Source organism: Sciurus carolinensis, chromosome 9 (assembly GCF_902686445.1).
Source record: "Sciurus carolinensis chromosome 9, mSciCar1.2, whole genome shotgun sequence".
NCBI classification, from domain to species: Eukaryota; Metazoa; Chordata; class Mammalia; order Rodentia; family Sciuridae; genus Sciurus; species Sciurus carolinensis.
In genome coordinates this window covers 55,657,005-55,671,245 of record NC_062221.1, presented here as the reverse complement: position 1 = coordinate 55,671,245, position 14,241 = coordinate 55,657,005, and the positions used below count along the sequence as shown (strand labels likewise).

At 37.6% G+C, this 14,241-nt stretch overlaps 1 protein-coding gene and 1 pseudogene across 3 annotated transcripts in view; both read right to left on the bottom strand.

Annotated features, from left to right (window-relative positions):
• Map3k13 (mitogen-activated protein kinase kinase kinase 13) overlaps nucleotides 1-14,241 on the bottom strand; it is a 154,273-nt gene that overhangs the window by 96,962 nt on the left and 43,070 nt on the right. The window lies entirely within an intron of this gene.
• Nucleotides 11,643-12,103, bottom strand: LOC124993622 (40S ribosomal protein S15a-like; annotated as a pseudogene).

The following is a 14,241-nucleotide window of genomic DNA, read 5'->3' as shown; positions in this document are numbered from 1 at the left end:
CCCTTTTTAAGTCTCTTGGTTATTTCTTGGAACAGATAGCATTGTTCGTCAGTTCTTTACCTCACACTATTTCTACGGCTTCTTTCCCTAATCCTCCCAAGTTTGTGTAAATACCTCAAAACCATTTCAGGGTCTTCGTTCATATGCAATCAATGTTTGCCCTCTCCCTTATGGTCCCCACCCCCACGGAGAAATGGGAAACCTTACAGCTTCTAGCAGGTAATTTTGGAGAACAAAAAGGTTGCGGAGTCCCTCTAAGTGCAGTCTTTCCAGGTGGCAGGGGAGGCCAGGCAACCTTACAAAGTCTCCCTGGCATATGGGCAGGCTTTACTCCAGTCTCATCCACATTGCCACTGACAGGCCTGGGACCAATGCCATGCCACAACCCTCATGTCAGGCAGAGAAATGTGATTTGCAATTTTTTCTGGCCATTTGACTTCTTAGAGTTCTTTCTCCCTTACCCCTCTTAAAAGAATAGCAAAAAGGAAAAAGAAAAAAACGTACTGTTGGAAGGAGGAAGTTTCTCAGGAAGCTTTAAAGAGCTCTTTGAACCCTAACAGGAAAGATTTAGAGTTTTCTTCATTGAAATCAAAATAAGTTTATCCACAGTGCAACATAAATACTTGCTATGCTAAAATATGCTGCATACTAAAGCATTTATATGCTGCATAACAGCATTTACTACTATTCAACATTTATGACTTCAGCAATTTTGCAGTTTAATGATTTGGAAAGAAATTACCACAAATCAGGAGTACCAGCTGTGCCATAAATTGTTAGGCCTTGGACAAGTCACTTAACCTCTCTAGGTCTCAATTTCCTCATCTGGCAACTGAAGGAATCGAATTAGAATGATCTCAAAGGTTTTTAAAGCAATTTTTAAAAAATTCTCTGAATATAAGGAATCAAAACAATTCAACAATGGAATAGACTATCTCACAACTGCTTACCTCCTTATCATTGGAAATTCAATTGTACAACACATCTATCAGAGAAATTATACAAAAAAATTCTTAATTTGGTAAAGAGGATTACCCAAATGACTTTCACAGTGTCTTTCAAATAAGATTCTCTCATCTTACTGATTAGTTCTGGAGACCCGAAAACAACTAAAGAATGAAATTAATTTAATAGTAAAAGCGAGGGAGGAAATGCCCTCCTCTAGGTACAGTAAATGTTTGAAGTTATGTTAACAGAACAATGACAGGTATAGCAAGTCACTCTGTGGCTGATGGGGACTGTTTGCCTTGGGCCTGGTTGCTGGGTGGTGTAAATAACTCTGCAAACACTACACCCAGCAATGAAAAGGCCTACATGCCTCTAGTCATTCCAAACTGAGCACATAGGGTTTGATCACACAAACCCTTCTGATTGCCAGTCAGAAAAATTAAAGCAGGGAGGGAAGAGAATCACAATCAACTCTCATTTGTTTGGAGCATACCGAAGCTCCCGACACCAGGTGTGCCCCACTGGTTTATGTCCTTGGGGACATATATCAAAATGGTAGCAAATAATACTAATTACTATTCTCTTATATTTGCATACTGAGTTGAGTTTCCAGAGTAATTTCATGTAGTTTAATTTCATTTAAGCCTCATAACATCCATGTGAGGTGGGTAAATGGGTATTGTTTTCCTTCTCTGAGGAAAACTGAGGCTGAGTGAGGTTTAGTAAGATGCCCTCTCCTGAAAGGGAAACAATTTAAATCCTATTATTTCACTTTTGACTCCTTTAAATGCTTTTGTCACAAGAGGTCTAGAAAGATATGTTTATCTATTTATGATTTCAGTATATTTATGTGTATTCAGGTAACAGAGGAATAAAATATTGTATGGAATTTCAGGAAATACACTTAAAAAGGAAACCAACAATCATGAATTGTAACAATATTTTTAAAAACTGGATTAAAATACACGTTGAATTAGTAATACTTGTTACATCTGAGAAATTATAAGGGGACAAAACAAACTACAACAAACCCAACCCAATTTAAGTTACAATCTAGCAATGCCATTTTGGAAGCATGTAATAGTAAAGCTTAGAATACTGGAAATAAAAACAGCTAATATATCAGGAAGAGAGAAAGTAAAATGCCTGAAATAGGGGATAAATATACAAAGAAACAAGAATCTTCCTACAGAAATTATATTGAAAAACTAAATTTAGCCTGATGAGAATTAAGCAAAAGCACTAATCTGTTCAAATAATGACAGATTTTAGTATAAAATACACATGCTAAGCTTTACACTGTAGGAGAAAAAAATATCAGTACCTGTTAAGGTATAAATTATGATTAAACTTTTATATACATTATCTCACTTAATCTTTCTACCTTTTTTCAAAAAATTTATCAGGGATTGAAGTCAGGTGCACTTGGTCACTGAGCCACATCCCCAGCCCTCATTTGTATTTTATTTAGAGACAGGGTCTCACTGGGTTGCTTAGCACCTCACTTTTGCTGAAGCTGGCTTTGAACTCGTGATCCTCAGCCTCAGCCTCTCAAGTCGCTGGGATTACAGGTGGGTACCACCACTCCTGGCTCATCTTTATATCTTAATAGAGGTCGGGGGCTGGGGAGATGGCTCAGTCAGTAGAGCGCTTGCCTTGCAAGCACAAGGCCCTGGGTTCGATCCCCAGCACCCCCCTCAAAAAAAAATAGAGGTCAGTAGTATCATTTTATAGATGAGAGAAACAAGGTACAGAGGGGTTAAATAACTTATCCAAGGTTACATAGTAGTAGGTGGTCTCTTAGATTCATCTGATTTCAAATTAGTTTCTTCTTGAAAGTTAATTCACTTTAGAAAGAGTAGATTTTGCAGTTATATCTAGTTTTTGGAAACATGAGAAATATTAAGAAATAAAGAAATATTTAAAAAATCATTCCTAATACTTGTGTGGCAGAAAATCCATAAGATGTTGTAACTCACTAATCCTAGTGACATGAGCCTTAGGGTCATAAGAATTGGGTTTGAAGCCTGATCCTTATGTAAGCAGCTATATGTTCTGGGGTAAGCCCTTAAATGCTTTAGGTCAATGTCTATAGACTAGTCTTCCATTCTGTATATTTATGAAATATAACTCCTAGATGTTATGCTAAGCTCCTTGGGAATAGAAAGATGTGCAAGGCATGATTCTCTATCCTCAGAGGTTACTTTTATTAAATCAATTTAGTTAAATTGAAATAACTTTTGGGGGGGGTACTAGGGATTGAACTCAGGGGCACTCAATCACTGAGCAATATGCCCAGACCTATTTTATTTAGAGACAGGTTCTCACTTAATTGCTTAGCACCTCACTTTTACTGAGGCTGGCTTTGAACTTGCAATCCTCTTGCCTCAGCCTCTCACCTCAGCCTCCCAAGCCACTGGAATTACAGGTGTGAGCCACCACATCTGGCCTGAAATCACTTTTTATGTTCTTAATCAACATTATCCTTTTAGGTTTCTATTCTGCTATAGTTTGCCTCTTACCTGTCTCCCAAAGGTCCAGGTATTAAAGGCTTTGTTTGTCCTCAGTCTGTGGCAATCCTGTGAGGTGATGGAACTTTGAAAAGATGGGGCCTCATGGAAGAAGTTAGGTCATTGGGGGTGTGCCCTTCAGAGGGATATGAGGACCCTAACCCTTTTCTCTCTCTTTTGCTTCTTCATCATGAAGTGAATGACCTGCCTCCACCATGTGCTCCTGTTATGATGCACCATGTTGCCACAGGCCCAAAACAATGGGTCATATTGGTTACAAACCTAAAGCTCTAAAACAGTGAGCCAAAATGAACTGTTTCTCTGTATAAGTTGATTATCTCATGTATGTGTTACAGTAACAGAAAGTTGACATACTGTATGCAAGAAGATACCCAGGGACAAGTACCCAGAGGGACATAGGAAAAATGAACAGTTCTAAATGCCATCTTCCATCACATTCATGTTTTTTGTTGTTGCCTAAGATGGAAGCTCCTCTGGTTTACAGTCTGTCCCTATACTCCTCTTTGCAACCTCTTCCCTGACCCCACCTCCCAATCTCCTCTCTCTCCAAAACTTTGCCATTGGATCCCTTTGCTCCATCTTCAAAATCTTGGCAAAATGTTGCCTTAACCTCTTGAATACATAGTCACATTTGGTTTTTCTCTCTCTTTTCCACCCTGGTCACCATCACTACACCCAATTAATCACCAAAATCCTGTGGTTATTTTCTTGTCAGGAAAAGATTGTAAATGAGCAAAAAGATTATTATGTAGTCTATGTGGGGGAACCATTCTTAGTTTATCCTTGTTTCTAAGATATTTACAGCTCTGTAGATTATAGTAAATAAACTGAAATGCAGTTGATCTTTGCCAATAGAAATGCAAATGAACTGTGTATGGTGAAATGCAAATGATTATTGCCCTGTGGATATTAACTGTTTTTTCCCCTAATTATAAACTTGTTTCAACAGTTTGGCATTCCTGATTGCCTATATATGTGTATTTGAATTTTTTCCTATAACATCTTACTATTTCCCTCATTAATAAATGAGTTCAGTAAACTCTTTAACACTGCTGTGGTCTGAGTGTGTCCCCTAAAGGTTCATGTATTGGAAGCTTTTTCTCCAGTGTGGCAGCCCTGAGGTGACAGAACCTTTAAAAGTTGGAGCCTAGTGGAAGGTAATTAGATCATAAGAGTACCATTCCCAGAAGGAATTAATGCTGGTCTTGTAGGACTGGATTAGTTTCTGAGGGAATGGGTTGTTATAAAAAGTTCAAGCTTGGCCTCTTCTTGGTCTCTTACTTCCTGCCTTGCCATGTGATTGCTCTTGCTTGTACTCCTATCATTGTAATGCCATCTGCCATGAAGTTCTCATCAGAGCTGAGCAGATGCTACTACCATACTCTTGAATCTCTAGAACTGTGAGCTAAATAAATCTTTTTTCTTTATAAAGTACCCACCCTCAACTATTTTATTATAGCAACACAAAACAGGCTAATACCCATTCATTTTATATAGCAATGAATTATTTTACCCTTTAAAAAAGTATCCTTTAACATTCTAAAAGTCTCTTGAACTTATGTACCTTTTCCCATCCTAATAACTCTTTTTAGCACAAGTCATTATCTTTAGATTATTTTAATAGACTCCTAATTGCATCCTTGTCTCTAATCTCTCCATCCTATTCCATTCTCTCCATAGCCAGCGTGCTTTTTCTAGTGTGCAATTCTGAACATGCCAGCCAACTTTGTAAAATCTCCTGCTCCTAGGATAAAGTGCAACCCTCTAGGCATATTTTGCTTCTCTTGCCTCATGCTTGATACTGCCCTGCAATCCACCAATCGGACTCATTTCAGTTCTCCAAATTCACTGACATCTCTGTTCCCTCTGGAATTGAACACTTGCCGTTCACTTTGCATGCAAAACCCTCTACCACTCTCAGCACTTAATTCTTGCTCGTTCTTCATGGTTCATCTCTATTACCACTGGATCCCTCAAATCTGTTAGATTCTCTACTTTACTCAAGTATGTTAGATTCACTCCTCCTCAATCAGCCTGTACTTGTCACCACTTCACCCCCCTTCCAAAGAACACATATCATACTACATTATAATTGCTCTTTAATGATCTCTCCTGCTAGTAACCTCCGTGAGGGCAGGTTTTCAGCAGCTGAGTAATCTAGGGTAAATCCTTGAACTTTTTAGGCCATAATCCAATAAATAATGAATTTAATATATTATGTTTTATGTCCAAACCTGCCACTGGTCAGCACTATATTCCCAGTGCATGGCACAGGATATAGCACTCATTCAAAAACATACCCAGAAAGCTGAGTTCTCCACAGGGTTCCAGATAACAGAAATTTCCTTAAAAATTCTCAGCTGGGTGTGGTGGTGCAGGCTTACAGTTCCAGCTACTCAGGAGGCCAAGGTGGTAGGAGTTTGAGGAGTTTGGGGCAAGTCTGGGCAACAGAGCAAGCCCCCATCTCAAAAAAAAAAAAAAAAATTCTTCTCAAGAACCATGACCCATCCCATGCACCCCAATCTTGCCCCCTCAAAAAAGAAAAATAAAAAGCACATATTTGAAGTATATTCAAATAGAATGTACTTCAGTGTGTTTAGGATTTTATTTTATAGAGTTAGAGTAAAATATAGAACCCTTCTGCTTTTAATTGTAAACAGTTCCATAAAATGGCCACTCCTGGGAGAGATGAAAGAGGGTTTTGTTTTACTTTATGACAGGGGAAAGAGAAGAGAAGCAGAAAAAAGCACCAGAAAGGGAAAGGAAGGCTAGAATTAAGTGAAATAGCTACAGTACGTGTGATGGGGTCTGTTGCTCATCCTTAAAAAAAAAAAAAAAATTCTACTGAATTCCTCTTAAATTGACCCAAGTGATAAATTATGAGTTTTAGGATAATTGTTGAAATAGTAACTTATTAATAATGCACAGAAGAAAACATTATATGTTTATGTTACTTTCTTTAAATTCTATAGTATTTTACATTCATTTAAAAAATAACTGATATTTCTTTAGGTCTTGAAGAAATCAAAAAATCACCAAAAAAAAAAAAAAAAAACCATAAAATAAAACCCCCAAATAAATCCATCAATAAATGTGCAAAGAAACTAAACAGACATTTTTCCAAAGAAGAAACAAAAATGGCTAAAAATATATAATTTATTCTTAACAAACAAAATCCATCTTTATTGTTTGACCTAGAAGGAAATTCTAGCACAATGTACAATGTAGGTGAAGCTTGAATGCATTATGCCAAATGAAATAAGCCAGTCGCAAAAGAGAAAAAAAGTATCTGATTTCCCTTATATGAGGTGCTTAGAGTAGTCACAGTCACAAAGACAGGCAGTAGAATGGTGGTTGCCAGGGTCTCTGGGCAGGAGGAATGAGGAGTTAGTGTTTAATGGGTATGAAAATGTCCTGGCAAGGGATGCTGGTGATGGTTACACAACGACATGCATGTACCTAGTGCCAATGAACTGCACATTTAACAATGCTTAAAATTGTAAATGTTATGTATATTTAATCACAATTTTTAAAAAAGGAAAGGGTGACAAATCCTGTCTTTTGCCTCAAAATTACAGTAACCAGCAGCTGCATTTAATAGGAACCTTGGACAGACTAGGGTGTGTAGGATGAGCAAGAAAGGAAAAGATTCTAAATCTAAAGTGATTTAGAAGAAACTCATTGGGTAAAACTAAAGTTGAAAACATAGAATAAGCGCTGTGTTTAAGAATATGTGTATACGAGTAAGATTGTGTCTAAGACTCCTTGTTCTTGTGTAGTCTTTAAGAGAAATGTTTTCTCTATGAAATTTTATTCATTGCCCAAAGAGGGAAGCCTTTCAGTGACATGGAGAGGTGAGATCTAGGAGCCAGACTGAAACTGAATGTTGGCTCCATCTCGATGAATTTACCTTTGTTGATTTTCGACTAGAAACTAGGAGCAACAATAACAGCACCTGGCTTGCAGAGTTGGTGAGGTTTAAATAGTAAAGCACCGTGAACAGTGTGTGCTGCGTAGGGAGCACGGTATAGATTTAGCTGCTATTCTTGCTCTTTGCACTCATATCCTATCAACGCTGCTTATGGTATGCTCTGGGGACTCCTGTGTACCCTTGCGACCTTTTATGGGGTGTGAGAACTCAGATTGTTTTAATAATAATAAGACAATATTTTCCTTTTTCATTGAGTAGTGAAATTTCCCAGTGGCCACTATGTACCATTTGATATTACCACAGATTAAAATCAGAAGCAAACAAGAGAATCCAGCTATCATCTGTAAGTCAGACAATAAAGAGATCTGCAAAACTCTTTTCACAATGCCACTCTCCTTGCAAAATTTTTTGAAGATTTGGAAACTTTATCTTTTTTTTTTTTTCCATTAAAGAAAATATTCTTTAAGTTACTGTGTAATTTGTTTGTTATTTTAAAAATTAATATTTTAAAATTTCTCAGTTTTAATCTCTTTTTTCACATTTTTATTGGTGTACTATAGTTGTTCATAATCATGGGATTTGTTATTACATATTGGTACATGCACACCATATAACAATTTAGCCAATATCATTCCTCAGTATTTCCCCTTTCTCTTCTCTCCCCCCTCCTCCAGTCTCTTAAGTTTTAATTTCTAATAAATATAGAAGATACAACCCATATAAACAAGACTTTTTGGGTCCATAATTTTTTTTTTTTTTTTTTTGATCCTGAGACCAAAAAGAGAACTGCTGTCCTATTATAGTGTATGTGATCTCTCCAAGTAGACTGTGAGTTCTTGGGATAGGAATAATATCTTATTTTTTCTCTTTTTCTTTTCTTTCTTCTATTTTTAAATTTCCCCTAGACTTTTCACATAGTAAACAATCAACTAAGGGAAGAAAGTTAACATATATTAGCAACTGCCATAAATTTAGGCCTTAGTATACACTCTACATTGTGTTTAATCTTTACATTGTATCTTATTAACCCTCACTATGTTCTAAAATGATCTCTATTATATATTATATATTATATAGGAGAAACTTAAGAGACCATTAAGTAACTTACCAGAAACTTGTAGCTACTAAATGGAAACAATAGGATTCCACTCTGATTTTATAGGCCAAACCGTTAACCATGTTGACAGAGTTGGAAAATATTAAAACATTCAGACAGCTATTTAAGCAAAACAAATTACTTACAAAGAATGGTTCCAGTAGTACCTATTAAGTACCTAGTTACCTCTGCCATAAGGTCTTACTCTTGGATCTTCACAATGTCTCTTCAATCAACTCTTATTTCGTTTGATACAGAGAGCATATTCTCTAATAATCATCTTACACAGGTCTTTCCTAAGGTCTACCACTTAACCAGAATGCCTTGCCCCTGCTGCTCAGAAGATGAAAAAGAAGTGCCTCTTAGTATCTTAAAGAACTAGAAGATGCAAATTTTTAAAGTGCAACTTTTTTTTGGAATCTATATAACAATAGTACAAAAACTGAGAAATAGAGAAAAATAATATCACTCAAAAATTTTTGGTACATTTCCTTCAATTTTTCTATTTTAAAAAATTAACATATAACTGTACTTGGACTTTGTCTCCTGAAATGAAGCATATTTAACACACATATTTTCTCTATAAGGCACATGCTATGATTTGGATGTGGTTTGTCCCAATCAAAACTCATGCAGAAATTTAGTTGCCAATGTATTGATATTGGGAGGCAGGGCCTTAAGTGGGATTAATGTCTTTCTCCCAAAGACATCAGTAGATTGTAAAATAGATTAATTTTTCTATTGTGAAATAGATTAATTTTCACAAGAGTGGGTGGTTATAAACCATCTGGCCCCCTTTGTTCCCTCTTCTGCAAGCACCTGCTTGCCATTCCACTTTTCTGCCATGCATGGAGCAGCATGTGGACTTCACCAGAAACTGAGCATATGCCAGATTCTATCAGACTTTCAGAACTGTAAACCAAAAGAAACCTCTTTCTTTATAAATATCCCAGTCTCAGGTATTCTGTTATAGTAACAGAAAAGGACTAACATGGGGCTGGGGTTGCAGCTCAGTGCTAGAGCTCTAGCCTAGCACGTGTGAGGCACGGAGTTCGATTCTCAGCAGCACATATAAATAAATAAAGGTCCATCAGCAACTAAAAAATACTAAAAAAAAAAGAAAAGAAAAGAACTAAGACAATATATCACAGCTTTCCAGACTTAGGAACACTAGACAGCACTTTGGCAGTATGCTTGGGGGCCATTTTAAACAGCAAAATCACCAACAAGGACAAAAAATGAAAAAAATCAGGGCACTAAATAGAGCGCAAGAAAGACATTTGTTTACAATAGGAGAGCCAAAACAAGAAGGCAATGCCTCACCTTATTTGACCTGGGCTGGGAGATTGTCAGGTGACTCAAATTTTTGCTATTCTGTGCTTCTTTGCAGAAGATTATAAAACCAGGAGTTTTTGGAGTTAAAAAAATAAATTTTGGCTATAAAGCAAATGCGTAAATATAGTATCTGTGAATTAGAAGGATTGACTAAATATTTCCTATAGGGAACAATTAAACCATTCCTTTTTCCTTCTATTAAAATAATGCTATGATCAGTATCTTTATGCATAAAACTTCTTATTTTAGGGGTTTTTCCTTAGGAACTACAGGGGTGGTTTTAATTTTGATGGAGCATACTTATTGCAGTTGTTCTTAGTGTGGTTCAAGACAGTTTTTCCAGATACTTATGTGTTAATGACTTTCCATAACTATAATAAATACTTGAAATAATCAACTTAGTTTTTAAAAAGGCTTATTTTGGCTCACAGTTTTGGAGGTTTCAAGCCCCATGATCAATTGGCCCTGTTGCCTAGGCCCCACCTCTTACAGGTTCCGCCACCTCCTAATAGCACCAAATTGGGAACCAATCTTGAACACACAGGCCTTCAGGGAACATTCCAGATCTGAACTATACAATCCTGCTACTCACAAAATGTGGTCCTAGAACTGCATTAGCAATCTCCTGGGAGTTACTTGACAAAAGCACCCCAGACCAATTGACCAGAATCAGGTTTTTAACAAAATCCTTAGGCAATTTTATACACATTTAAAGTCTGAGAAGCTCTGCTATAAATCAAGGATTCTCCAACTCAGGAATGCATCATCTTCAATAGCCAGTTTGTTAAAACACAGATGGCCAACCTCACTGCCAGCATTTCTGATTGAGGAAATCTGGAGGAGGCCTGAGATTTTTGCATTTCTAACAAATTCCCAGGTGATGCCAATGCTCTGCCACACTGTGAGAAGCACTGTTTTGGCTGGTTCATGGGTAGCTCTCTTGCAGAACTGATGTTTATAAACTGCTAATTCATCTTTTGTGGTGGTGACGTGGAATAATAGTTATAGCTCATCAAAAGAAATCTTTCTCACTGTATAGGGCCAGACTTTGTGGAGGTGGGTTAAGTCAACCAGGATGGTTAGCTCTAGTCATGGTTGGCAGGAGTAGGCCAATATGGATGAGTCAACTGAGAAAGAGAAAAAAAAAAATTTAAATGTGTTTTTCTCTTGTTATTTAAGCAAACTCTATAAAAGAACCTATCACTAAGTAACTGAAAAAAATCATATTGAATGTTTTTTTCATAAACTATATTTTATGAATTACATACAAAAATAGGAGAATCTGAAGAATTTCCTTGGTAAAGTTTCAAACTTTTCTTACTTTTTCAGTTTCCTATAATAAAAAATAATATGTAGCAATGAAAGGATAGGTTCAAAACAAGGCCCAAAGCTTACTGTCTTGGTCTCTTGTAAATTCTTGGCTGCCTCCACTCAGGAATCAACTGGCTATTTCTTGGAAGATAGACATTGCAAGATTATAGTTTCTTCACATTGAAACTTCAACACACAGTTGGCTCCAACTCATACCTATTCCTCAGCATAAAGGAATTTCTGGGTTACAGGGTGTACGCATACCAGGTCAATCACAGTTACCATTTCATATTGCTTGTGGGCTTGATGAGGCATTAAAGCAGTATGGGTACTCCATTGAGCGACATCCTTTTTCTTCTCTTGTGGTCCCCTTTACTCTGCACTAATAATGAGATTCTCCTAAAATTCCTCTTTACTTTTCAGATGGATGCAAGGATTTTTTTCCCTCCCCATTGAGACATATTTCTATTTGTATGAATGTAATGCAATCCTAGAAAAATAATTCTAAGACTTTTCTTCATGTGTGTTTTCATCCCGCTTCATCCTGGCCCATGATGCCAGCTGAGGCAGTCAGGAGAGCAGAGCCAAACTGACAGGGTGGGAGCAGATTATTCTGCCATTTTTGTAGATCTTTCAGTAACAACAAATCTCAGCTGATCATGCCGCACTTGTTTAACCTGCCTAAAAGCTTCATGATGATTTCCAGTTCTGCGATCATCAGTGATTTCAAATTTGCCATTGTAACCAAGCTTAATCATTACAGGAAGAAATCAAATGATGACTTTGGAGCAAGGCCTAACAAGCACTTGGTATTTGCCTCTTTTCAGCACTGCTGATACTCTTGAGGGCAACAGCTAGGGCATTCATTCATACCACTATGGCAGCAGGGAAACATGGAGAAAAGAGCTGGTTCAAGGCTTTTAGAACTTTGGTGACTGTTTTCAAAACCATATCATGGTCTTTTTAAAAATTTATTTATTTATTTATTTATTTATTTATTTATTGTACTAGGGATTGAACCCAGGGCACTTAACCACTGAGCCACATCCCCAGCCCTTTTTATATATTTTTTGAGACAGGGTCTTGCTGAATTGCTTAGGGCCTCACTAAATTACTAAGGTTGGCTTTGAACTTGCAATCCTCCTGCCTCAGGCTTCCAAGTCTCTGGGATTACAGGTATGTGTGCTACCATGAACTGCTTCACAGTCTTTTAAAGAATTGACAGGGAGCTGGGCGCAGTGGCACACGCCTGTAATCCCAGTAGCCTCGGAGGCTGAGGCAGGAGGATGGCAAGTTAAAAGCCAGCCTCAGTACCTTAGTTGCTAAGCAACTCATGGAGGTGATAAGCAACTCAGTGAGACTCTGTCTCTAAATAAAATACAAAATAGGGCTGGGGATGTAGCTCAGTGGTTGTGTGCCCAAGTTCAATCAGTCCTTGGTACCTTCCTCCCCCCACCCCCACCCCCCAAAAAAAAGAGTTGGCAGGGAGAAGACAAAGACTATTTGGAAAACAATCTGTAGCAAAAGAAGTTGAAATCTAGCAAAAGTCAGTAACAAAGGTGTAAGATTCAGTTAAAAGAAATCTTTATCAAAGTAGATACTCCACCCCACTTCATTCATTCATTCATTCATTCAGCCAGGGTCTCACTCTGATGTCCAAATTGGCTTCAAGCTCTTTTGGACTCAAGCAATCCTTCTGTTCTTCAGTTTCCTGGAGTAGCTGGTGTGGCACCACCACACCAGGAGTCAGGTAGATAACCTGATCAAAGAAGAATAGATGATGGGGGTGGTAAGTTCTGTTTCAATGTGTCGTGGAGAAATCATTGCAGAAAATAAAAAAAGATGATGTGATTGTTTTTCTTTCTCCAAGAAACCCAATCTGGTCTCCAGGTCAATGAGAATACTTAAAGCTTAGATTAGAGAATAGCTTCAAAAATTAATGCTACCAGTAAAAAGCAAATGTTCAGTTATTTTTTCATAGACAAACAGATGGAAGGGATTCTGTTCAAAGATGGCCAGAAAGGAGGTGTGGGGCTAGCAAAGTAGTAAAACTTGTTCTTAAATTGGCTCTTGAGCCCTAACAGCTGTACTGTCAGGTGGATATTTCCCAGGAGTTTCTATGCTTAGCAAAGATTAGAGTCCATAATTTAGGTCTAAAAGAAGTGACAGGAAATATCCAAAGGTACATTGCATCTGTTTCTCCTTAGTGTGCATATGTATTTAAATTTGTTATGTGAGAGGAAATAATTGGTAATTAGTAAAATGCTTAATCTCACTTTAACCGAGAGATTATTTTCTCTGGAAAATGCAATCCTGGCTTTGTATTTTGGTGAGCTTTATCTCACTAGTCTCAATTATCCATGGTTATCCACGCCTGCAGATAGCCTAATGTGTCCCATTAATGGCAGGCGGGCCAGCTACTAAAAATGCAGGCACAGTGCCTCAGGGTAATAAGAAGCCTCAGTGGGCTTATTTTGCAAATTGAGCCCTCTTTAGTAATAGCAACTGTGACAGCCCCCTTTAGGACTCTAAAATAGAGTCTTTTTTCAGTCTGGGTCCCAGATCCACTCCCTTTAGCTTAAGGTGAAAACTGCTGTCCCGGTTGCCACCTGCCTCATCAGCACTGTGTCCCTGGGCTCTGTTCTTTTTTTTTTTTTTTCCCTATCACCTTTCTTCAGTCCTTCATCTTTGGCTCCTTCCTCAGTCCTTCACCCTCAATCAACTCATTCTTTCACTTCTACGACCTTTTTCGAATCCAGGATCTCACTAAAATGTCCTCTAAGAACTGCTCAGTTCTACCATTACCCCTAGCCCAGGAAATCATGATACAAATTAGCACACTGGAGACAATCACCATCTGTCAGCCGAAAGTCCTACATTGTCTTTCCTTAAAATTTTTAAACAATTAAAATCGCACAGTTACTGAACATTCTCTTCAGGTTTCCCTGCAATACACTATTGCTTTTTTCAAGATGTTTTTTACCACACTGCCACACAGATAAAGTATTGTTACTAAATGGAACCACTATATAAAATTATTACAGCCGTTAAGACTAGGCATCAGATCTTTCTGCTCGACAATTATACAA